Source organism: Coregonus lavaretus, assembly GCF_964263955.1.
Source record: "Coregonus lavaretus genome assembly, chromosome: 9".
NCBI lineage: Eukaryota > Metazoa > Chordata > Actinopteri > Salmoniformes > Salmonidae > Coregonus > Coregonus lavaretus.
The window spans coordinates 14853524-14880271 of NC_139996.1; the positions used below are offsets into that span (position 1 = coordinate 14853524).

General features: G+C 41.6%; 1 pseudogene across 1 annotated transcript; it reads right to left on the reverse strand.

Annotated features, from left to right (window-relative positions):
* Positions 1-1045: 1045 nt before the first annotated feature.
* On the reverse strand, positions 1046-26162 carry LOC311135462 (BTB/POZ domain-containing protein 10-like; annotated as a pseudogene). The gene is made up of 9 exons (XR_014615401.1): positions 26077-26162; positions 21205-21346; positions 5572-5783; positions 4759-5074; positions 4518-4620; positions 3203-3323; positions 2519-2716; positions 2036-2146; positions 1046-1821 (listed from the first exon to the last, which is right to left on the reverse strand). The product of XR_014615401.1 is annotated as a BTB/POZ domain-containing protein 10-like (transcript).
* Positions 26163-26748: the final 586 nt, after the last annotated feature.

Below are 26748 nucleotides of genomic sequence, written 5' to 3' on the forward strand. Positions count from 1 at the left end.
CTATTTACAATGTTCAAATGTCACATACTATCAGAAGCATTCTGAACAATTACATTCGAATCAGAGGGTGGGTGAGTGAATCGTTCAGGGAATTGCATGTAACGGAAGCAATTCAATGAATCTAATTCACAGATTTCCTCCATTGAGCCTATTGGTGCAACGCTGGGATATTTCTATCATGTTGCCATCCAGTGGCAGAAATTCAGTCAGCCAAAGATAACAGGACTGCATTGCTAATGTGGTGGTGAGGAGAAACGCCTGGGAACACAAACTGAGCTGATGGAAGCCAGTTAATAACATCCGCACACAAGGATTTTAGGTAATATTTGCAAGTGTGAATATTAAAGGAGCAATATGCCATAGTTACTGGTTTTGAATCATTTTAATTAAATGAGGAATATGTTAAAGCCGTAATAAGATTAAGGAATCTGGCTTTGGAGGACAGGACACATTTTCCTACATTTATCATTTTGAGAACCTTGCCTTCAATAATATCACCAGGTGGCAAATGAGTTAATAGACCAATAATAAAGACTTCTAAACCTCTGCCAATAACAGCTAGTTTTCAGTTTTCCCCTCCCCACTCAGACCACTCTGACAGTCCTAGCAAAAAAGGTTGCTTGAGAAATAGCTCTTTGCTAAGAAGCTGTGTTTCTTTACCAACTTTAATTGAAAAAAATCACAATAAGGTACTTGTTATCCAGAAATAATTTGATATTGAGATAAAAACAGCTGCATTGGACCTTTTAAGTTCAGTATACAAGCTATTGATGACTAAGGCGGCTGATAAGGTGCAACTATGTTAGGTTTGCTCTCTCCAGTTGGAACAGATTCAAATGTTGGACCATATTGGATCTTTTACGCTCCATTGACTAAGTAGGAGTGGCTAATGAACATGTCAGCTTGGGTCCTCTACAGCACAAGCAGACATTACGAATGTATAGCAATGTGATAAGAAAAACGAATTGACAATTAAATGCACTGCCAAATTGGGATACTCTTCTCAAACAGATGGAGTCATGAATGATGAAAGTGAGATGAATATGAAATAAAAACGTATTTATTCTGAGACCAAAGCATCACAGCGAGGCTGCTCTGGTGGTGGACTACTGTAGTACGATTCTAAATCCGCACTGCCATACCACCACCAGGGGCAGCGAGCAGAACACCAAACTCTTTAGGAACTACAGTACTGTACACAGCAGCACCACACACACAACTCATCACATGAGGACCCACAGACAAGTTCGTGATACAATCTGCTTTTTTATTTTTTATTTAAAGAATAGTTCAAATATTCTTGATAAAAATAAATCTCCTTTGGTCAGTTAAAAAAAAGAAACAGTGCAGACTAAGTGCAATGAAGCAATCGTTTACTGTGTGCTTTGCTTCTCCTTCCTTGGCTGTTGACAATATATACCAGTTATCTTTTGAGGCTTGTAAAGGCAATGTGGTTTCTGCTGCCCAACTTGCTCATCAATACAGTGCTCTGTGGAGGGGGACGGGGGGCCCAGTCTCAGACAGCCGGTGAGGGGGCGTCTGGGTCTGGCTCATAGTGATAGCTTGGCTGAGGCTGGATGTCCAGTTCGTCCACCTGAGGACCAGGGTGCATGTTGACCAGCTGGTCCTGGGGAATGTCTGCAGCAGCGGCTGCCAGGTTGGTGATGGACTTGCTCTTCACACACTGGAAGTCAACATGGCGGCTCTTGCCCTCCTCCTTCTCCCAGGACATGCGGATGAAGGGCCTCTGGACGTAGTTGTAGATGACCTCTGGCCGGCTGCCAGGACGCTTCTTCACCTTCTCCTTGTAGGTGGGGTAACCTGGGAGGATAAAAACAGACATTTTGGTTTTATTAAAATTAATAAAAAACAATTGAAATACCTTGTATTAAATGCATGATGTTGTATTAGAAGTATATTTATACAAAAAGTGTAGTCTTCAATATTTTTTACCCAATTGGGGTAACCCTTTAGGCTTCTTGATAGACATTATGTGCAACAAGGAACAAGGCAGTTCAGTGATGATCCACCATACCTTCAATTCCTAGTCTGATTTTCTTAAGTCCTCTGTCTTTTAATACTGATTTGGCAACGTCGCGATTCTCTATATACTTGAAGAATCTGTACAGTTTTGTGCTGTATATAACTGTAAAGAAAAATGAAAAAGTATTATTGTTTATATAATTAAATGTCATACATATTCTAAGTAAAATAACATAGGCATTCAGCAATTCAGATCAGGCAGGTGAACCAGTGCACTCAGTCTATTTCCTGTGTTATGTATCATATTTGTCCAACAGCTGATGAAACACTTGTTTATTTTTGACCATTTTAATGAAAAACTATTACAGTAAGTAACTTGTTACCCAGAACTGATGCACTGGACCTTTAACAGTCAATTATAATCTAGGGCAATTATTTTCACAGCGATATAAACCACTCATGGGTGACTTGTTGAAATGGCTTGCTTGTAAACTACTATATCAACAGAGCCAGTGAGGTGAATGACCTGACTCACTCTGTGAATACTCCTCTCCCATCTGCGGAGGGTACTCCTCGTCCCAGTCCACCACGTCGTCGTCTGTCAGGACCACTATGTGACACTCCCTCTCTCCGTTCTGGGCGCTGGCCACCATCAGAGGCAGCACCATCTCCTCCAAGTAGAACTCAAACTGACGCCTCGCCCCATCATTGGACAGCTCGTGCATGAGTGCACCTGGAAAATAGGAGTGGGTGGAGTGAGACGACCACACTCCAGTTCTCACGCTGAAATATAATAATAATAAGCCATTTAGCAGACGCTTTTATCCAAAGCAACACACTCAAGCATGTGCGCACACACATGCACACTCACAGCAAGTGAACAAAACTAGACACACATCCACATTTAAAATAACGTCAATCAATGGCTATAGCAGTCAGTGACACAGATTGTGGAAACTCTGCGATCATCTGACATGGATCAAACCTGTAGGCTAATACTGACCTAGTTTCAGAGCTGTGCCTCCTACTCAACCACAACATGTCAACACCTCCACAACACCAAACACACAGCAGGCTAAATAAACCTAGCATTTAATACAGAACAATGACATGGAATGAAATATTACATAGGAATATTCTGCATAAAATGCAATGTGTATTATCATGTCATTACAATGAGAAAAAGAGGGCCTGATGGCATATAGCTATATACACTCACTGAGGTCTCTACACTTGATGGTGCTGTAGTCGAAGGAGATGCAGAGGTAGTCACATGCTTCTCTCAGCTCGGGAATGGAGATCCCATCAGGACAGCGGATTATCCCAGATTTGTAGTAATCCTGCCATTTAAAAGTCACAGGAAAAACAAACAGGCAGCCATCACGGAGGCTGCTCTGCACAAACACAGAACAGCCTTCCGACAACAGCAAATGGCAGTGACGTCACTCCCTCCCTCCCACCCCCACAGACCCATTTACAGCCAGAGAAACATGGAGATCATTAAAGTATAACGCTGAAAAGAAAAGGGATGGAGGCAGCAGCAACGCTCGGCTCTTCACAAGACAGTGCCTGAAACGGCTGTTAGCTTGCTCTGTGCCCTGAATGCTAATGCTGCCAGCCATGTTTTTCCTCTCTTCCTGTTGTTTTAGTCGGGTCGCCTTTGACTGTAGAGCTCTTCACACTCCGAGCACAGATCTGTACAACGAGACGGTTCAATACTGACAATGCAAGATAAGCCTTGAAATCAAACAAAGAAGTGCCTTCAGCATGTTATTGAGTCCCGACTATCCACATTAGCCTCTCTCCCCCATACAAATAGGCATACAGATGTGAAATTGCTACACTGACATGCTAGAACACCGTAAAGCCTGAGTCACACAGAAAGCTGCTCTTGAGCCTGAAATAACATCCAGAAACCCTATGATACACACACAAACAGATGGCATTACCTGGTTGTTCTCCTCCCCGGTGTCTCTGGAGAGTTAAGTGGAACAGCGGGGCGAACAAACACAAAAATGAAAGCACTAGCATGTTGTACAGCATTAGTATCTCTGATCCCGGAAAATGTGCCTTATGTAACACTGATTATCTGCCCTGCATTTCCACACTTCCACAAAAATACACAATATATCAGATGGACAATCTCAGAGATTGTTTGTAAACAAACGTATTTGTCAAGGTATTACTAGAAAGTAATTGCATACAAATGCACTATAATCCTTGAATAATATGGAAATTATGCTGCAATCATATACGAAACAATATGTATTGACCCCTATACATTTGGCCACTCTCCACAATCTCTGGTCATGGAACAATAAAGGTGCTTGTTTTAGATAGGTCAGAACACTGAAGGCCTATTCTTCTTCTTAATAAAATATATAGGGGATGGATAGAATCTGTAAGAGAACGTATTTTCCTTTCCAGTCATGACTGACGCAGCAGCGTAATCCTTCACTTTGTCAATATCAACCCATCTCTGGAGACATTAGGTGAAACTCTATGACATTATCAAACCAGAATGAGTGTCTTACCAGGATGGCTCTGAAAACAGTTGAGCTGATTCCATCTGCCACCTCAAATTCCCCTTTGTCATTGGGCCTGGTGAAATTGTATTCCCTCCCAGATCCAAACATTCTACGAGAGAGGAAAACATTTGGTTTGAAATTAATTATCCCTTTAATTTGCTGTAATATCCCTTTCATTTCCCTTTAATTTGCTGTAATATCCCTTTGATATCTCTTTAATTTATGGTGATAAAATATTTTACTGTACCTTCCCAGCATGGTGTTGGGCTGGGCGGTGAAGATGGCCGGGTCCACCACGAAGCGGGTGTTGTCCACAATCAGAGTGACCCTCTCCGCCGTCCGTAACGTGCGCGCCCCCTCTTTGGCGTTTTCATAGACGTAGATGAGGTCACAGGGGCCGTGCACGTGTCCATGACCCAGGCCCTTACAGTGGGCCTCGTTGCTGAACAGGCTGCTCCTGCTGCTGCTCACTGCGATGCAGCTGGGCCCCACCGACATCATGGCTCTGGGGGGCCGAGGGCTTGATGACCTGGAGGAAGAACTACCCTCGCCCCGCTCACGATCTGGAAGAGACAAACAGACAGAGTACCGTAGGTAAGGTGCCAACACTGCTGTCTCATCACACTGTAGCTGGCTGCCAGAAGGATGAAAAAGGGCATTGAAAGCTTTCGCAAGCGCAAAAATGCTTTCCTTTCAAGACTTGATTATTCAACTGTTACTGTTGCAATTTAAACATCATTCAGTTCGGCCATTGGCTTAATTCCCTGAGTGGGTCCAGACTGAGTAGCAGTCGTATGACTACTGTGGCTCCGCCTCTGGGTTAGGCTTTAAGGAGATTTCTACGTGATGAAACCACTTCAGTCACTGCTTTTGTGTCGTTAGAAAGGGCCTCAATCTAACAGCTGTACCTGAGGCATCTGAGACAGCCTTGTTATGTCAGTGTCACGTCATTACACTGTGTGGTTCTGTCGCATAGCAGTAATGGATTAGAGAATAACCAAACGGGTACAGCCGTGGTGTTGTTCCAGTAATGGAGGTGAAACACTGGGAAGCTACTCACCACTGTTGTGCTGTCGGGTGGGCGAGGTGATGTTCCTGATGCAAGGGGTCAGCTGACCCTCGCCCCTCTCGTGGGAGGAGTCTCGGGAGCGGTCGCTGGAGCGCCGGCGGTCGCTGTCCCTGCAGCGTTCGAGGCCTCCGCTGGCGCCATGCAGATTCATGTTGACTAGTTCGGCCTCCAGTTGGGGGACTGCTGGGAGGCGGGGCTGGGCACTAAGAGAGGAGAAAATCACACAGTCAGAGATACACACATGATCACTGAGAGGGAAAAGTGAGCATTTTGCATGCTTCTCTGCAGAGAAAAAGTGGGTAAAAGCCTGCAGTAAACTCATATGTATCCTCTGTGCGAGAGAGGTAGAATTTATTTTTTGTGCTGACCGCTGCAGAAAGATTGCCAATACAACACTACTGCTTGCTGCCTGCAGCTGGAGCCCTATACTCTGAGAAACCCATTAGGGAGTGAATCCATGTGAAACAATCCGAATGAACTCACTTAACTGTGGGGACAACACATAAATGGGACTATTACTCCTCTTGGAGTGGCCTTTGTAAAATCTGAAATATTACACTGATGGAGCAGACTATCCACAATGCCTGAAGTACCAAACACCTTCTTGAAATCATTTGCACAAAAAAAAATTCGTACTTCCCATTGAAGATGCATTTAAAACTCTACTGTCCGTTGCAGAAGAGCCTTTCTATGGGGAAATTGAGAAACTGGTTATCCCATTGAGACAAGCAGAGACAGAAGCAGGAAGCATTGTTCTGTTATCTGCAGCAGCCTCTTTACCTCTGAAAGCGCTCTCACACCGTCTGGTTTGTCTAGTCTGGCCAGCGTGCCATACTGCAGGTCTCCCTAATAAAGAGCGGCTCCCGCCCCAGGGTCGTGATTATGAAATATGAGGAGGCTGAAGTGAATGCCCTTGGAGAGAATGGACTAGAGAGAGCAGCACACTGAGGAACTCTCAAAGACGGGAGAGCTATAAAGAAACTGCCTTTATAGTCCCTCCAATGAATGACGTCCGTACACCTTCTAGTTCCCCATAGAAAACTGGGTCCAGTCAACCGTTAACAGGGTCTGACGTCTGAGTCCACTGCCTCCTCCACTGCCACCCTCACTGATGGAGTCCCTGAGAGTGAGAGAAATCATAGACCTGGAGGACTGACTGACTGACTCAGAGCAGGATAAATTAGTCATTTCACTACACGTGGAGAACAACCAACTTACTTCATGCGGCAAAATAAGGCAGAATGTCATGTTATGAAATTTCCTGTCCAAATAATTGCCATCTATATTTTGGCAGCAGCTGAATGGATGCCAATGAGTGGTCCAGGATGCTAGCTCTCATCATGCTGTATACAGTTCAGAGCCAGGCAGGCCTGCCCTACAGTATGTGAGTCCCCTTCTCTTTGTGCAGGTTGTCCTCATTACTGCACCAGTATAGAATACTGCCATCTATGAGACCTTCAGCAATGTAAACAAAAACTGAACTGAAACAATGAGTAGACTATCCCCAGATGGTGTGTGAACTTTGTCCTTTTGAGAAATCTGAATTAAAAAAAACTCATTAGGTTGTGGAATGTGATTAAAAGCATTGGACAGCATGGGAGATGTCCTTGAATGTAGGAACAGCACAGGCTGGTTATGGAATGGTGCCCCTATTGCACTCAGCAGCAATTCAGGTCAGCAAACACAGCAGCATCAATCCCTTTAGGCTATCTACCATATTTTGCCATAATTTGAATTCTGAATATAGGGTAGAATGTCCAGCAACAGGAAGAATTTTTGACCAGATTGTTTAATGTATAAAACAAATATTCTTCCAGTGCAATAAGCAGGCAAGTCTAGCACCATCAGCAAACAATGGATCAGTGAGAGCAATAGCGGTCATCTCATCTTTCATGCAGCAATGCAAAGCTATATCCATCCACATATCAATGGCTCCCGCGATTATCTCACATAGAATCTTGGAAATAGCATTTTTTCCCCCACGAAATGATAATTTGGGATGCAAATTGCATGGTTGAATATTTTATGACTGTGATAATGGAGAGAGAAAAATCCACAGATGCACTTGTGTTATAGGCGTCTGCAGCATTGAGTCCCGTTACTTAAAGAAAAAGGTCCCATCAATAATTTAGAGCACTGAGTGCTGACACTGCTCCTCTGATGTTAAACAGAGAGAATGCGCGCTAGTTTCGGGGGTTTAACCCTTTCCAACAGGTATATAAATAAACCCTATGCGTTCTGATCGGCAAACCCCATGAAATGAGACACTTCCCTTTTAAAAAGACACACGCAGTCTTGCTTTTATTTTCCCTTTTCCACATTGCCATTCATTAGAATGCGTGGAAAAGCCGAAAAAAAAAATATATAGATTAAATATTTACAAAAACATAGGAAATCAACATATGCCATAAGAAACGCAATGAATAGGATGAGGAGCACACCTACCCGTCTGTATCGCACGGCAAATTAAAGACAAAGCAGCACGGGATGAGTTGAGGGATGAAAGCACAAAGGACTTGGGCTCCTCCGAACAATGCAGGCTTGCCAGCCGGTTTAGCATAGTTGGGCATTACTTTCGAACTTCAGCATTATTTCGTAGACTCCGATTCAACTTTCTAGCTGTGAAGCACAGCCTGAAAATTCTCTTTCAAAAGACTCGATCGCACCGATTTCAAAAAATGGAGACAGGAGGACCAGTCATTCAGTTCAGACAGGGAGACCCGTAGATATGAATGGCTGTGCGCTTTTTTTCCCACGACATCGAGTCAGACACGCACAGAGCAACGCTTCTGACGTAGGCGTAGCCCGACCTCCCTGTCTACTGTCCTGATCATACCTCAGTGGTCCTGATACTGCCCGAGTTGACACGATTCTCCTCAGCAGCATCAAGCAGCATGGCTTGGCTGATGAAATAAAATAGCTGGCTTGCGGATGAAGGACATGACAGAGCACAATTTCACCTCTGGACGTGACTGTCAATGAGAATGCCAATATGTGCTTAAAATGTGTTCTGTTAGTTGATATTAAAATATGAATTTGAGCAAGAGATTTTCTTATAATGATTGATTTCCCAGATAAAGGCTTTGATTGACAATCACAGGTGTGTGGGGATTTTTGTAGTAGTCCATCCAGAGAGGTAGGACTACAACCATAGATGTATCAAATAATAGCCAACACTTTTTTGACACATGGTGCATATTGTGGACTGTTAATCATGTCATTCACTTGCTTAATAAACACTTCATAACACTACTTTGATATTTGTACTTAACCTATAGGCTACTTTTCATTGTCTGAATTAAAATAATCTATTGAAATATACTTAGCAGCTTCTGATTTCATTATCAAAAAGCCTGTTGATGCATGCAGATGCCATGTCATTGATTTAATCTGTACATTTGTATAATTATTGCAATGCAAGTGTAAGCTAGGTTTTCGGTGAGGGTTTAGGTGGAAGAAGAAACGTATCAATACAGTGAGGGAAAAAGGTATTTGATCCCCTGCTGATTTTGTATGTTTGCCCACTGATAAAGAAATGATCAGTCTATAATTTTAAATGGTAGGTTTATTTGAACAGTGAGAGACAGAATAACAACAAAAAAATCCAGAAAAACGCATGTTTTAAAAAAAAATATTTAAAAAATGTTATAAATTGATTTACATTTTAAATGAGGGAAATAAATATTTGACCCCTCTGCAAAACATGACTTAGTACTTGGTGGCAAAACCCTTGTTGGCAATCACAGAGGTCAGACGTTTCTTGTAGTTGGCCACCAGGTTTGCACACATCTCAGGAGGGATTTTGTCCCACTCCTCTTTGCAGATCTTCTCCAAGTCATTAAGGTTTCGAGGCTGACGTTTGGCAACTCGAACCTTCAGCTCCCTCCACAGATTTTCTATGGGATTAAGGTCTGGAGACTGGCTAGGCCACTCCAGGACCTTAATGTGCTTCTTCTTGAGCCACTCCTTTGTTGCCTTGGCCGTGTGTTTTGGGTCATTGTCATGCTGGAATATCCATCCACGACCCATTTTCAATGCCCTGGCTGAGGGAAAGAGGTTCTCACCCAAATATTTGACGGTACATGGCCCCGTCCATCGTCCCTTTGATGCAGTGAAGTTGTCCTGTTTCCTTAGCATAAAAACACCCCCAAAGCATAATGTTTCCACCTCCATGTTTGACAGTGGGGATGGTGTTCTTGGGGTCATAGGCAACATTCCTCCTCCTCCAAACATGGCGAGTTGAGTTGATGCCAAAGAGCTCCATTTTGGTCTCATCTGACCACAACACTTTCACCCAGTTCTCCTCTGAATCATTCAGATGTTCATTGGCAAACTTCAGACGGGCATGTATAGGTGCTTTCTTGAGCAGGGGGACCTTGCGGGCGCTGCAGGATTTCAGTCCTTCACGGCGTAGTGTGTTACCAATTGTTTTCTTGGTGACTATGGTCCCAGCTGCCTTGAGATCATTGACAAGATCCTCCCGTGTAGTTCTGGGCTGATTCCTCACCGTTCTCATGATCATTGCAACTCCACGAGGTGAGATCTTGCATGGAGCCCCAGGCCGAGGGAGATTGACAGTTATTTTGTGATTCTTCCATTTGCGAATAATCGCACCAACTGTTGTCACCTTCTCACCAAGCTGCTTGGCGATGGTCTTGTAGCCCATTCCAGCCTTGTGTAGGTCTACAATCTTGTCCCTGACATCCTTGGAGAGCTCTTTGGTCTTGGCCATGGTGGAGAGTTTGGAATCTGATTGATTGATTGCTTCTGTGGACAGGTGTCTTTTATACAGGTAACAAGCTGAGATTAGGAGCACTCCCTTTAAGAGTGTGCTCCTAATCTCAGCTCGTTACCTGTATAAAAGACACCTGGGAGCCAGAATTATTTCTGATTGAGAGTGGGTCAAATACTTATTTCCCTCATTAAAATGCAAATCAATTTATAACATTTTTGACATGCGTTTTTCTGGATTTTGTTGTTGTTATTCTGTCTCTCACTGTTCAAATAAACCTACCATTAAAATTATAGACTGATCATTTCTTTGTCAGTGGGCAAACGTACAAAATCAGCAGGGGATTAAATACTTTTTTCCCTCACTGTATGGTTGTCATTATTGGGCTTCGGTGGTGGACCTTTGTGCAGCTTTTCCACATGAGGGAATAGCCATAGCCGTAGACCAGGGGTAGACAACTAGATTCAGCAGCAGGCCGATTTTTGTCAGAGCGGATGGTCGGGGGGCTGGAAAATAATTATACTAATTTGGACACTGCAAATTGACCACAACTAAGCCCAAAGAGATTGTATAAAAAAAAATATATTCATACCTTGATTACCCATTGAGACAATCACACAGTGCCTATAGAAGGTTTACACCCTCCTTAGATTTCTTCACATTTTATTATTACAAAGTGGGATTAAAATAGATTGAATTGCCATTTTTTTTTAAACGATCTATACAAAAAAAATTCAATTTAAAAGTGGAAGAAAAATTCTAACTTTTTTTTTACATTTATAAAATATAAAACATGAATATACCTTGATTAAACAAGTATTCACCACTGAGTCAATACATGTTAGAATCATCTTTGGCAGCGATTACAGCTATGAGTCTTGGGTAAGTCTCATAAGAGCTTTGCACACCTGTATTGTACAATATTTGCCCATTATTCTTTTCAAAATTCTTCAAGCTCGGTCAAGGTGTTGGGGATCATGGCTAGACAGCAATTTTCAAGTCTTGCCATAGATGTTCAAGATTTAAGTTAAAAATGTAACTTGGCCACTCAGGAACATTCACCATCTTCTTGGTAAGCAACTCCAGTTTAGATTTGGCTTTGTGTTGTAGGTTATTGTCCTGCTGAAAGGTGAATTCTTCTCCCAGTTTCTTGGTGTAAAGCAGACTGAAGCAGGTTACCCATACCATGATGCAGCCACCACCATGCTTGAAAATAAGGAGGCCGTTACTCAATGATAAGGCTTTGCATTTAGGCAAGTAAGTGTATCCCTTTGCCGTTTTTTTGTTGTTGCAATATTACTTTAGTGCTTTGTTACTAACGTATTCATGTTTATTCTGTATATTTGTATTCTTCTTTTCACTGTCATTTAGATCATTCTTTTGGAGTCACTACAATGTTGAGCCAGACTCAGTTTTCACCCATCACAGCCACTGAACTCTGAAGCTGTTAATTCACCAATGGCCTCATGGTGACATCCCTAAGCAGTTTCCTTCCACTCCTACAGCTCAGTTCAGAAGGACGACTGCATCTTTGATATGCCTGGGTGGTTTAATACATCATCCACAGAATAATTATTAAATTGACCATGCTTAAAGATATATTCTATGTCTGATTGTTATTGTTACCCATCTACCAATCACTGCCCTTCTTTATGGAGGCTTTAAAAAAAGTTCCCTGGTCTTTGTAGTTGAATCTGTGCTTGAAATTCAATACTTGAATGAGAGACCTTACATATTTATGTATGGGGGACAGAGGAAGGGGTAGTCATTTAAAAAATCATGTCAACCCCTAATATGTCCACATACAGTGCATTCGGAAAGTATTCAGACCCCTTGACTTCTTCCACATTTTGTTCTGTTACAGCCTTATTCCCCCCCCACACACAATACCCCATAATGACAAAGCAAAAACAGGTTTAGACATTTTTGCAAATGTATTACAAATACAAAAAACAGAAATAACACATTTACATAAGTACTCAGACCCTTTACTTTGTTGAAGCACCTTTGGCAGTGATTACAGCCTAGAGTCTTCTTGGGTATGATGCTACAAGCTTGGCACACCTGTATCTGGGGAGTTTCTCCCATTCTTCTCTGCAGATACTCTCAAGCTCTGTCAGGTTGGATGGGGAGCGTCGCTGCACAGCTATTTTTCAGGTCTCTCCAGAGTTGTTAGATCGGGTTCAAGTCCGGGCTCTGGCTGGGCCACTCAAGGACATTCAGAGACTTGCCTCGAAGCCACTCCTGAGTTGTCTTGGCTGTGTGCTTAGGGTCGTTGTCCTGTTGGAAGGTGAACCTTCGCCCCAGTCTGAGGTCCTGAGCACTCGGAGCAGGTTTTCATCAAGGATCTCTCTGTACTTTTCACTGTTCATCTTTCCCTTGATCCTGACTAGTCTCCCAGTCCCTGCCGCTGAAAAACATCCCCACAGCATGATGCTGCCACCACCTGGTGCCATGTTTCCTCCAGATGTGACGCTTGGCATTCAGGCCAGCAAACATTTCTAAAAACCTGTTTTCGTTTGTCATTATGGGCTATTGTGTGTAGATTGATGAGGAAAACATTTATTTAATCCATTTTAGAATAAGGCTGTAACGTAACAAAATGTGGAAAAGGTCAAGGGGTCTGAATACTTTCCGAATGCTCTGTAACTTATGTGCTTAGCTAAGCCAAATTTTACTTCTGATCTATACTGAACAAAAATATAAAACGCAATCTGTAAAGAGTTTAGATCAATTTTTCATGAGCTGAAATAAAAGATCCCAGAAATGTTCCATACACACAAAAAGCTAATTTCCCTCAAATTTTGTGCACAAATTTGCTTACATCCCTGTTAGTGAGCATTTCTCTTTTACCAAGATAATCCATCCACCTGACAGGTTTGGCATATCAAGAAGTTGATTAAATAGCATGATCATTACACAGGTGCACCTTGGGCTAGGGACAATAAAAGGCCACTAAAATATGTGATTTTGTCACACAACACAATACCACAGATGTCACAAGTTGAGGGAGCGTGCAATTGGCATGCTGACTGCAGGAATGTCCACCAGAGCTGTTGCCAGAGAATGGAATGTTAATTTCTCTACCATAAGCCGCCTCTGTCGTTTTAGACAATTTGGCAGTACAGCCAAACGGCCTCACAATCGCAGACCACGTGTAACCACGCCAGCCCAGGACCTTCACATCTGAGGGGTGTGTGTGTGCTGAGTAGTATTCATTTCTGTAATAAAAATCCTTCTGATTGACTGGGCCTGGCTCCCCAGTGGTTGGGCCTATGCCCTCCCAGGCCCACCCATGGCTGCGCCCCTGACAAAGACATGATACTGCGGACTACAAGGAGCAGAAGGTATATTTCAGGAGGGATAGCTGGAGACAGCCAATTGGCACTCCCCCACGAGCAAGATGGAAGGGAAAAAACGCCAGCCCAGGTGTAATCCTAGAGGGCCACTAATATGGCGATCAACCAACTCCCTCACATCTGACTCCAGTGACCATTCCAGAGCTGGAGCGCTTTCTTTTTTGTGGAATCCCGATGGACGACGTCATCGAATAGGCCGTCATCACGACCACCGCCCACCCTGCTTCCCCACAAGAAATGCAGGAGAGGACTACGTAGGAAGACGGCAACACCCGAAGTCCCCGCCACATACACGAAGCAAGACACGGTAATTAACTTGTCAAACAGGTCTATATCTGATACATGTTCATCTGCCCTAGGTAAAGACTATCATTGGTCCCAACATCACAGGCCAATGACTTTGATACAGTTATAGACTTTCAAAAGTTTTTCCGCAGTTTGAGATTGACTGAGTTTTTTGGTAATGGGGTTGCTCCCTATGCACCTGCCAATGTTAATCTATTGAACGATATTAGTAACCAGAAAGGAAATGGTGCTAATGTTTTTCCCATTGATAACCTGAATGACAATGAACCTGACCTGAACTCTCGCCCTGAGGACATGACAAGGGAAAATACATATTTTAAGAGGAAAAGCACATTTTTACCACCCAAAAGAAATCCCTCTTGAAACATATTGCCGCCTAGTTGAGAAAGATGTACATAATCTCCTGGCTAAGAAAAAATAATACAAGGTATTCCACAATATGTCCAAAGCAGAGAAATAATCTCTTATGGAACTAAAAAATGACTGCAGTATCATTATAAAACCTGCCGACAAAGGAGGTGCAATAGTGATACTAAATGCAGCAGACTATGAAAAGGAAATTCTGAGACAACTTAGTGATGATGAATTTTACAAAAGACTCCCTAAGGACCCTACTAATCAATTCAAGTCTCTGATCCATGATAAATTGTCTAAATCTTTTAATGAAGTTTGTAATTACAAAGACAGAATATAAGTATATGAAAGTTGACTGCCCAACCACACCTGTCATATACGCTCTCCCCAAAATTCACAAGAGCATGACACCACCTACAGTGAGGGAAAAAAGTATTTCATCCCCTGCTGATTTTGTACGTTTGCTCACTGACAAAGAAATTATCAGTCTATAATTTTAATGGTAGGTTTATTTGAACAGTGAGAGACAGAACAACAACAACAAAAATCCAGAAAAACGCATGTCAAAAATGTTATAAATTGATTTGCATTTTAAATGAGGGAAATAAGTATTTGACCCCCTCTCAATCAGAAATATTTCTGGCTCCCAGGTGTCTTTTATACAGGTAACGAGCTGAGATTAGGAGCACACTCTTAAAGGGAGTGCTCCTAATCTCAGTTTGTTACCTGTATAAAAGACACCTGTCCACAGAAGCAATCAATCAGATTCCAAACTATCCACCATGGCCAAGACCAAAGAGCTCTCCAAGGATGTCAGGGACAAGATTGTAGACCTACACAAGGCTGGAATGGGCTACAAGACCATCGCCAAGCAGCTTGGTGAGAAGGTGACAACAGTTGGTGCGATTATTCGCAAATGGAAGAAACACAAAAGAACTGTCAATCTCCCTCGGCCTGGGGCTCCATGCAAGATCTCACCTCGTGGAGTTGCAATGATCATGAGAACGGTGAGGAATCAGCCCAGAACTACACGGGAGGATCTTGTCAATGATCTCAAGGCAGCTGGGACCATAGTCACCAAGAAAACAATTGGTAATACACTACGCCGTGAAGGACTGAAATCCTGCAGCGCCCGCAAGGTCCCCCTGCTCAAGAAAGCACCTATACATGCCCGTCTGAAGTTTGCCAATGAACATCTGAATGATTCAGAGGAGAACTGGGTGAAAGTGTTGTGGTCAGATGAGACCAAAATGGAGCTCTTTGGCATCAACTCAACTCGCCATGTTTGGAGGAGGAGGAATGCTGCCTATGACCCCAAGAACACCATCCCCACCGTCAAACATGGAGGTGGAAACATTATGCTTTGGGGGTGTTTTTCTGCTAAGGGGACAGGACAACTTCACCGCATCAAAGGGACGATGGACGGGGCCATGTACCATCAAATATTTGAGTGAGAACCTCTTTCCCTCAGCCAGGGCATTGAAATGGGTCGTGGATGGATATTCCAGCATGACAATGACCCAAAACACACGGCCAAGGCAACAAAGGAGTGGCTCAAGAAGAAGCACATTAAGGTCCTGGAGTGGCCTAGCCAGTCTCCGGACCTTAATCCCATAGAAAACCTGTGGAGGGAGCTGAAGGTTCGAGTTGCCAAACGTCAGCCTCAAAACCTTAATGACTTGGAGAAGATGTGCAAAGAGGAGTGGGACAAAATCCCTCCTGAGATGTGTGCAAACCTGGTGGCCTAAGTCATGTTTTGCAGAGGGGTCAAATACTTATTTTCCTCATTAAAATGCAAATCAATTTATAACATTTTTGACATGCGTTTCTCTGGATTTTTTTTTTGTTATTCTGTCTCTCACTGTTCAAATAAACCTACCATTAAAATTATAGACTGATCATTTCTTTGTCAGTGGGCAAATGTACAAAATCAGCAGGGGATCAAATACTTTTTTCCCTCACTGTATACCAGGCAGGCCCATTGTGAGTAGTAACGGATCTCTGACAGAGAATATCTCTACCTTTGTAGATCATTTTGTGAAACCCTGGGCGATCTCCCTCCCCACATATACTAGACTCTATTGATTTTATTAATTGTTTGAAACATGTGGACCATATACCTGAAATTTATTTTCTATGTACTTTTGATGTTACCAGTCTATATACTAACATCCCCCATCAGGGTGGCCTTGAGTCCCTCAAGTTCTACCTCAATGAACGTCCCCGTAATGCGCTTCCCAGAACCAATTGTATTATGGACTTGGCTGAACTGGTACTAACCTCCAACTATTTTCTCTTCAGAGGAGACTTTTTCCTCCAGACCAAAGGGACAGCGATTGGGAGCACTATGGCTCCTAATTATGCTAACCTAGATCTAGGAATGTTTGAAAAACAGGTGGTGCTGAATCCAGACCTTAACCCCTTTCTCTCCAATATTCTCCTAATTCTGAGATATTTGGATGACATTTTCGTGATCTATACAGGGACCCAGGAAGAACTTTTGGAATTCCATGCTTATCTAAGCTCTATGAATGAACACCTTCATTTCACATTAACTTTGACCTATCACAAATTAGTTTTCTTGATGTGATGGTTATCAAGGACAAAACCTCCCTCTCCACAGATCTCTATAGGAAACCTACAGACAGGAATACCCTCCTTAGAGGTGACAGCTTTCATCCACATCCACTTATTAAAAGTCTCTCTATAAGTCAATTTAGTTGCATCAGAAGAATATGCAGCTCTGATGCTTCTTATCAGAAACAGACCACGGACCTCACACAAAGGTTTAAGGAAGGGGGGTACAAAGACAATTGGGTAAAACATGCCAATGATCGTTTTGAAGGACTAACACAGTTGGAAAGCCTCCAACCAAAAGTTAAAGAAAAAGCAGAACATGTCCCCTCATGCTTCACCCAATACTCACCATTGGGGAAGGCATTTAAGGACATTATCAGGAAGCACTGGTACATTATTGATACTGACCCACAATTGAAACCCATTTTTAAATATCCTCCATGTATGGTCTTTAAAAGACCCCCAAACGTGCAAGATAGTGGTTAAATCTGATTACCCATCAGAGAAAAGGGAAACTCTCTTGGACAAGGTTCCGGAGGGTAATTACAAATGTGGCCAATGTGCTCAATGCAGCACAAATGCAACTCATTTACCCACCCCTGCACAGGACAAATATTTAAGATCAAAGGCCTGATTACCTGCATGTGCACCAATGTTATTTACATGTTGAAAATGTCCTTGTGGTCGGTCTTACATAGGGAAAACCCATAGAAGCCTTAAGACACAGATCAGTGAGCACTGCAACAATATACAGACAAGTGAGACAAAAAATCCAGTTGCTGTTCATTTTGTACAAGCTGGACATCCCATTAGTTCTCTGAGATTGGAATAGAAATGGTCAAGATGTCACACAGGAGGGGAAATTAAGAGGAAACTTCTTCAAAGGGAATCTTTCTGGATCCACAGGCTCTACACACTGTCTCCTCTTGGCCTTAACGAGGAGTTAGACTTGAAACCGTTTGTACAGTTTCAAAATGTCAAAATTGTGTTTTTTTATCCTAATTGAATATTGTATGTATATTACTGTAAATATTGATCACATTCCTTGTGTATGATCATACACTACCGTTCAGAAGTTTGGGTTCACTTAGAAATGTCCTTGTTTTCGAAAGAAAAACCATTTTTGTCCATTAAAATAACATCAAATTGATCAGAAATACAGTGTAGACATTGTTAATGTTGTAAATGGCTATTGTAGCTGGAAACGGCTGACTTTTAATGGAATATCTACATAGGCGTACAGAGGCCCATTATCAGCAACCATCAGTCCTGTGTTCCAATGGCACGTTGTGTTTGCTAATCCAAGTTTATCATTTTAAAAGGCTAATTGATCATTAGAAAACCCTTTTGCAATTATGTTAGCACAGCTGAAAACTGTTGTGCTGATTAAAGAAGCAATAAAACTGACCTTCTTGAGACTAGTTGAGTATCTGGAGCATCAGCAATTGTGGGTTCGATTACAGGCTCAAAATGGCCAGAAACAAATAACTTTTCTTTCAAAAACAAGGAAATTTCTAAGTGACCCCAAACTTTTGAATGGTAGTGTATATTTTGATACATTGAACGGAATTTCAGGAAGTGATGTCACTGAGTACTGCCCCTATATATATATATATATATATTTATTTTATATGACCTTCCACCCTCACCTGGGATATCGATGCCTGATGAAGACCTAAGGGTCGAAACGTTGTTATAAATATCACCTGGGAGCATGAGCAGCAGTGTATTCCTTTGTTGCCCCTGCCCAGTCGGGAAATCCATAGATTAGGGCCTAATGAATTATTTTCAATTTACTGATTTCCTTCTATGAACTGTAACTCAGTAAAATATTTTAAATTGTTGCATTTATATTTTTGTTCAGTATAATTTAGGCTTCCCTAAACAAAGGGGGAGAATACTTATGCAACAACTATATTTTAGTTATTCAATTTGTTAAAAAACTATATATATTTTCACTTTGACATTGTAGTATTTTGTGTAGATCAATGACCAAAAATTACATTTAAATCTATTTCAATCCCACTTTGTAACAATACATTTTTGCTTAATTTCTGGTGATTTGTATTTTCTTTCCTCTAAAAACTAAAATCTATATATTTTCTGCCTGTTGCCGATTCCTGCCGTAGACAATTTTTTAGGTTGTTGTTGTTGTCGTCGTCTCGGGATGGCACAATAAATTGTATAAAATCGACAATTATGGACAATAACCATGAACAAAAATAAATTATAAACAAAATTGTTGGGGGGGTATTCAACTTTATTTACAAGTAGATATAGTTTACCCAATAGTCATTTTTACATGAGGAGGGTAAAGTGGGTAATCATTTTATGAGCAGAACAGCATGGTCGGGAGACACGGGAGTCACAGAAGCTGTGTTGCATTCAATATAGGTATGTGTCGCTATTTTCAAAGATCCATTATGATACATTGCAAGCTCAAAACATTACCAAAAATGACAATCATGACTATAACCGTGACCATTTGCACAACAATTAATTGTTACCCAAAATGGCATAATCGGCACAGCCCTATTGTTGTCTTGTTGTTACATTCACAACAATGTATACCAGTAAGGTTAGCCACAAGCCATTTTCCTTTTGATAACAGTTTTTGTCATTTTGGATGTAGGCCTAATGGCCCATCAGAGGTCTCCATATATCCAAAGGACAAACCAATAACTGCAAATACTTGATCAGCAAATGGTATTTAGTATAGTCTTCAAATATGAAGAAATCAGTGTAATAATGACCAAATGAAAGTTAAAATCAAATGGTCCTGTCTTCTTTTGGATAACGAGACGAAATGTCATGAACATGCATTGCTTTCTGTGAGATGTGCAACACTATTCATCAAGCACACACACAACACAGTAGTTGAAAGAGTAAGTCAACAGACGTAATAATAGGCTAATTCAGTATCAGTCAGCTCCTCCTCTTCCGGTCTCTGCCCAGTGCCCCACAAACACCTCAGTTATCACAGCTTCCTCTTAAAGGGATACTGCGAGATTCTGGCAACTTACCCAGAGTGAGATGAACTCGTGGAAACCATTTTTATGTCTCAGAGTACAGTATGAAGGAAGTTAGCGGTAGTTTCGTGAGCCAATGATAATTAGCGTTAGCGCAATGACTGAAAGTCTACAGGTACTCTAGTGTATGCCTTCGCTTTTGTCAAATAAACCACTGATACACTAAAACCCTACTCCATAAAACCCTGTTCTACAACTGTAATTGCATTGAATATACTGTATCTCCAGTGCAGAAAATATACCCGCTGCAAATGTCAAACCTGTGCACATCCATCCATTCTTTCTTTCTGCCTGGTTTTATAAGAACACACAATGCAGGAGAAAGTCCAAACGCCTTTGAAAATGAGGCCCTAAGCTATCGGCACACGGTATGCGAGTCATGGATCACTCTCAACCAATCATCAACCTTTAGGCCTAAACCCGTCAAAAACATGGAATTGAACCAGCACAAATTATTAAACCGTTTGATTGGTACTGTCAATCTTCAACATGAAACAAAACACTCACATTTCAAGGTCAGGGCAATTCCGCGGTAAAGGAATTAGGCAGAGACTCCGATTTTTCACTTTTAAATGTATGCCAAACTAAAACCATTGATTTCAAAGTTTTACAAACCATGCAACTCTATGCACAATGACTACTTTGAACAATTTATACAGTAAATAAAAATAAACATTTTCTGGAATAACTGTGCAGATGAGGTTCGGTAACAGAATTACAGTAAAATATACCCTAGCTTTACTGTGTTAACAAACTTTGTATCTGCACAGTTCTTCCTGTAAATGTGTTATAGTAAAATTGTCAGTGGAAATTGTTAGAGTAGTTCTTGTGCATAGAGTTCTATGGTTAAAAATGTATACACGCATGACTATGTCGCTTTGGATAAAAGCGTCTGCTAAATGGCATATTATATGGTTTGTTAAACTTTGAAAGCAATATTTTTTGTTTGGTATAGGCTACATTTTAAAGTGAAAAATCTGAGTCTTAGCATAATTCCATTACCTTGGAATTGCCCGTAACTGCCTGTCATATTTTTTGAATGCAAGTGAAGAAACATTGTCAACTTCATAGATAACTGTCACTTCAGAATGCAAGTCAATTCCTGAAACAAAACAGTTTTATTCATATATACAAATAGTATTGGACAGCTGTCTTGAATGCTGAACAATCAAGCACATTCAGGAGTCCTACTGTGCTGTCCTTGTTCTACAATTATTTATGTAAGTAATAATACAGTACTCTTCAGTAATGAGTCCTAGTTTATCACCTTGAGTGTCTGTGAAGATTACTTTCCCTGTTCCCAGTGTCACTTGAGTTGCCCTCTAAAATGTGGACATTCAGCCATCACAGGTAGGTAGGTAGGAGGAGGGATCAATGAGGAATCAGCCACCATCAGAACTCATGACGTCCTGTTAATACAAAACACAGGCCTACATGTTTGTTGTTCGCTTCACATTAGTTCAGGGTTTCCTCGGGACCCCAAGTACTACACATCTGATTCAAATATAAAATCAAACTAGTCATCAAGCTTTGATAATTTGAAAAACCAAAACGTGCACTCCTTGGGGTCCCGAGGACAGAATTTGGGAAACGCTGCATTAGTCGAAGAAACGTAAATGACATGCTATATTATTACAACAACCAGAACCTTCTATTGGCAAAGGTAACTTATTCTCTACCTAACGTTAGTGAGCTAGAATTCCTTTACAAAAAAATAACGTAGTCCCGCATTGCCATACCTTCAAAATCACATCGTTGTCACGCCTCCCTTAGAGGTCTGGAGAATTTAGTATTGCAAAAACAGTTTGAATGCTCCGCTGATTTTGATTGGATGTTACATTTCAAGAACCCTCCCCCACACGCCCATAGAAGGGGTGCTGTGTGTTTTGTGAGTCAGTGTTTTCCGTCCAGGTAGTTAGTTTAAGTTATCAAGTGTGGCCGACAATCTGCGATTTATATTTATTGAAATTGGATTACGCTGGTAAAGTCAAACATCACAATACGTTCTAAAGAGCTCTGGTGACAAACACACTTTATTCCTTGTCTCCATTCGTCCACATTGATGCAGGCTGCGCTTTGCAACCACCAAAAATAGTGAAGATTGGCCATTATCTTGTTTTTGTAAGGAACCAAAAAGAGGCAGGGGAGAACCTATTCAAGTAATTAAATACATTTTAAAAATGTTAAGAAATTATTTATAATTAGCCGGCTACAGTAGGCCACTTTGTAGGCGAAGTCAACTGAGCTGCTATCTAGCCAACTTTACACACTGTTAAGCTAAGAAAATGTAAATGTCATCAGCTAGCTAATTTCCTATTAGTTAGCTATCTTGATGTAATCATTGTAAATTAAAAACAGTCTCCATGCATTTGTAGATAACAGCCATGGAAGAGGATGAAATTGCAGCTTCAGCTGTCAGTAAAGGGAGAGTGTAGGCTACTATTCTGGATAGGGCAGGTCATTATGAAAAGATTCTCCAGTTCCAATCCATAGAGGGGAAAACTTTGAGGACAGAGATAATAGCAACATAATATTCAGTGCTGTCTAACGTGAGTATAATGAAGCCTGTTTCTTTGTGATATTTTCTGCCCTCAGATCTGGAAAGCTTTGAAAGACGGTTTCAGATTAAGAGAGAGGTCCCAATGAATGTCCCAAGAAACTAAGGGTATATCCTATATGCCATGTGTTATATGTGTAGGCCTATCTATGTTAGTAAATGTTGTATACAAAAATATAGTTAAACATCAGACAATGTAAAATCTAGTACAATTGGAGCAGGCCAACCTTGCTGGAAGTCTGAAGGGTTCTGTTTCAGCCAAGCAATAACACACCTGATTAACCTGATCAAATCTAATTAGTTGATAATCAAGTGTGCGATTGATGGGCTGGAATAGAAGTCTGCTCACCCAGTAGATCAGGGATCAGTGGACCAAGGTTGGCCACCGCTGGTATGGATTGTTTTTTTGATCACCTGAAATGCTTTAGTAATAATAGCTTACTTGTTAGTACTCAATTATCGATTGTTGTTTAGACTAAGATGTCTAATCTCTACATACGAGCTATCTTATTTGTACATTATGAAGTGCTGATTCTTTGAAGTTACTTTTTTTTATTTTAAATTGTTACAAACTATTATTAAAATGAACTAGTGTCAATGTTGATTAATCACAATCCTGCAATAAAGAAGGGAAGGGGTTATGTCTAATGTGTCTGTTGTATTCTCAACTGAACATTTCCTTTTATAAAGTTCTCCAATCTGTTTTATTTGATTGTCACTCAGTATATCAACTATGTGAATCCATTTTGCAGCTTATCATATGGCATGCACTGCCAATGCAGCCATAGGCCTATAGTATGATGGCATTACTGGCCTTATGGGCATCTGTTATCTGAAGCAGAAAATAGCTCAACTAAATGTTGAGCTATATGTTCTTAATTTAAAAATGCTACCAGTAGACAATGTACACTACATAACCAAAAGTATATGGACATCTGCTCGTCAAACATCTCATTCCAAAATATGGAGTTGGTCCCCCTTTTGCTACTACAACAGCCTTTTGCTACTACAACTCTTCAGGGAAGGCTTTCCACTAAATGTTGGAACATTGCTGCGGGGACTTGCTTCCATTCAGCCACAAGAGCATTAGTGAGGTCAGCCACTGATGTTGGGCGATTAGGCCTGGCTCGCAGTCTGCGTTTCAATTCATCCCAAAGGTGTTCGATGGGGTTGAGGTCAGGGCTCTGTGCAGGCCAGTCAAGGTCTCATGTGGCTCAGTTGGTAGAGCATGGTGCTTGCAACGCCAGGGTTGTGGGTTAAATTCCCACGGGGACCAGTACAAAAAATTGTGTGCACTCACTACTGTAAGTCGCTCTGGATAAAAGCGTCTGCTAAATGACTAAAATAAATCTTCCACATCGATCTTGACAAACCATTTCTGTATGGACCTTGCTTTGTGCATGGGGCATTGTTATGCTAAAACAGGAAAGGCTGTTGCCACAAAGTTGGAAGCACAGAATCGTCTAGAATTTCATTGTATGCTGTAGCGTTAAAATTTCCCTTCACTGGAACTAAGGGGCCTAGCCCGAATCATGAAAAACAGCCCCAGACCATTATTCCTCCTCAACCAAACTTTACAGTTGGCACTATGCATTCGGGCAGGTAGCGTTCTCCTGGCATCTGCCAAACCCAGATTCGTCCGTCAGACTGCCAGATGGTGAAGCGTGATTCATCACTCCAGAGAACACATTTCCACTGCTCCAGAGTCCAAAGGCGGAGAGCTTTACACCACTCCAGCCGACGCTTGGCATTGCACATGGTGATCTTAGGCTTGTGTGCGGCTGCTCGGCCATGGAAACCCATTTCATGAAGTTCCTGACGAACAGTTATTGTGCTGATGTTGCTTCCAGAGGCAGTTTGGAACTCGGTAGTGAATGTTGCAACCGAGGACAGACGATTTTTACGCGCTTCAGCACTTGGCGGTCCCCCTGTTCTGTGAGCTTGTTTGGCCTACCACTTCGCGGTTGAGCCGTTGATGCTCAGACGTTTCCACTTCACAAGAACAGCACTTACAGTTGACCGTGACAGCACTAGCTGGGCAGAAATTTAACGAACTCACTTGTTGAAAAGGTGGCATCCTATGACAGTGCCACGTTGAAAGTCAATGAGCTCTTCAGTACGAGCCATTCTACTGCCAATGTTTGTCTATGGAGACCGCATGGCTGTGCGCTCGATAGTATATGTATCAACGACCCTGGATAAGCTAGCGACTGGGCTAACACAGCTAACCTTTTAAGTCAATAATATGCTGTTTTTATTAAACATTTGTTGGCTTTATAATCGTGAGAGAAATTTAACTAGCTTGTAAGTTATACCTAGGTTACAAGGTTAGCTGACTTCTCAAAACTAACCTCATTGTGGCTAGCTATTTCTAGTCCCTCATGGTAGCCTTTACAACCAAATATCACTTCAGAAACGTCAACATTTAAAATATTGATACGGCCAGCATTGTACACCATTTCCCCCCTCTTGCTGCAGCTTTTGCTAATCTCGAAATAACAGAGGAATGCTGTGAAAATCAGCGTGCTGCAAATATCCTAAAATGTTGTGTCACCAGTGCATGTTTTCGTCATGTTTTTAGTCCTCACGCACTGTTGCTCCTATGGCACTAATCTAGTGAGCATCTTTGTAGCTCTGCCCAAGCAAGCATTTGATTGGTTTGAGGTGTTGTGAGGCGTCACTGATTTACACCGGTTCCGACCAATGACCCTGGATTGTTAACGCTATGTATTGGCCATTGAGAGGCGGCTTCAAAATACAGCGCCCCGTCAGTCATCCAGGATATATACACATCATTGGTTCAAAGCGCTCTAGGGAAGTCTGGTTCGCGACGAGACTACTACTAACGTTACCACCAAGCTCGATTTTTTGGCCATAGTTTGTTGGCTAGTCATGTGACAACTTGATTGTAGCGTATAGGTTAGGTAGCTAGCTGGATAAATTGTAGCTAGCAGTTGCTAACGTTAACTATAAACGTTACAACAACGTGAAAACACTAAGTATCGTGGTCGTCACTAGTTAACACATCCAGTCATAAACCCCGCCTATTTCTACTATGTATCTTCTTAGCTGACTAAATCGGATTTATCAGAAACTTCATTCATCGTGGAGTTTAGCCAGCTAACCCTAACCACACTGCTAACCGTATGCCTAACATAACCTTAAATTAAGACCAAAAAGCACACTTGTTTTCATGAATTTTTACGATATAGCCATTTTGACTTTGTGGCTGTGTAATGTGTACAATTATCGTTGGTTGGACTGTTAGGTAACGTTAGCGGTAGGCTAGTTAGCTTAAAGTTTGTTTGACTAACTACTGTAGCTGGCTAAATTAACCAACAATCAATGGTCACATTTGCTTAGCAAATGATAACGTTATGACTCATGCTATCAATCAATGAAGACTGTTGAGGGTTTAGGCAAAATAAAAACGAATAAAGCTAGCTATCAAACAAAGTTCTAACCAGTAAACCAAATATACTGGTGACTAGCTAACCCATTTTGTCTGTAAAAGCTAACTTGAGCTAACTCTCGTTAACGTTAGCTTGCTGAAGTAGCTAACTATACAATGACGCTCCTTACCTCTTGGGATTCATTGTTGTCTGAGTTTTATCCAAAAGTTAAAGTAAAGAAAATCCTAATAACTATTGCTAGATTGGTGACCGACTGATTACAATAACAGTGAGAGGCATTTCCCCCAGATAGTCACAACAAGAAAGCAAACTGTAATCCCTTGTTTTAAATGCTGCTGAGCAACGAACAGGACATATCGCGAGACTATATAACCGGCTTGTTCACGAAGGTTAGAAATGCTGCACGCTGCGCAATCTGCAGTCTAAAAACCACATCAAGCAAGCACCCAAACATTTAGGAAATGTAATATTTGTATTAATTTATATATGTGTATACAACGGTTTTATTTATTTTTATTAACCCTTATTTTACCAGGTAAATTGACTGAGAACACATTCTCATTTACAGCAACAACCTGGGGAATAGTTACAGGGGAGCCAATTGGAAGCTGGGGATGATTAGGTGGCCATGATGGTATGAGGGCCAGATTGAGAATTTTGCCAGGACACCGGGGTTAACACCCCTACTCTTACAATAAATGCCATGGTATCTTTAGTGACCACAGAGTCAGGACACCCATTTAACATCCCATTCGAAAGACTGCACCCTACACAGGGCAATGTCCCTGGTCACTGCCCTAGGATATATTATTTTAGACCAGAGGAAAAAGTGCCACCTACT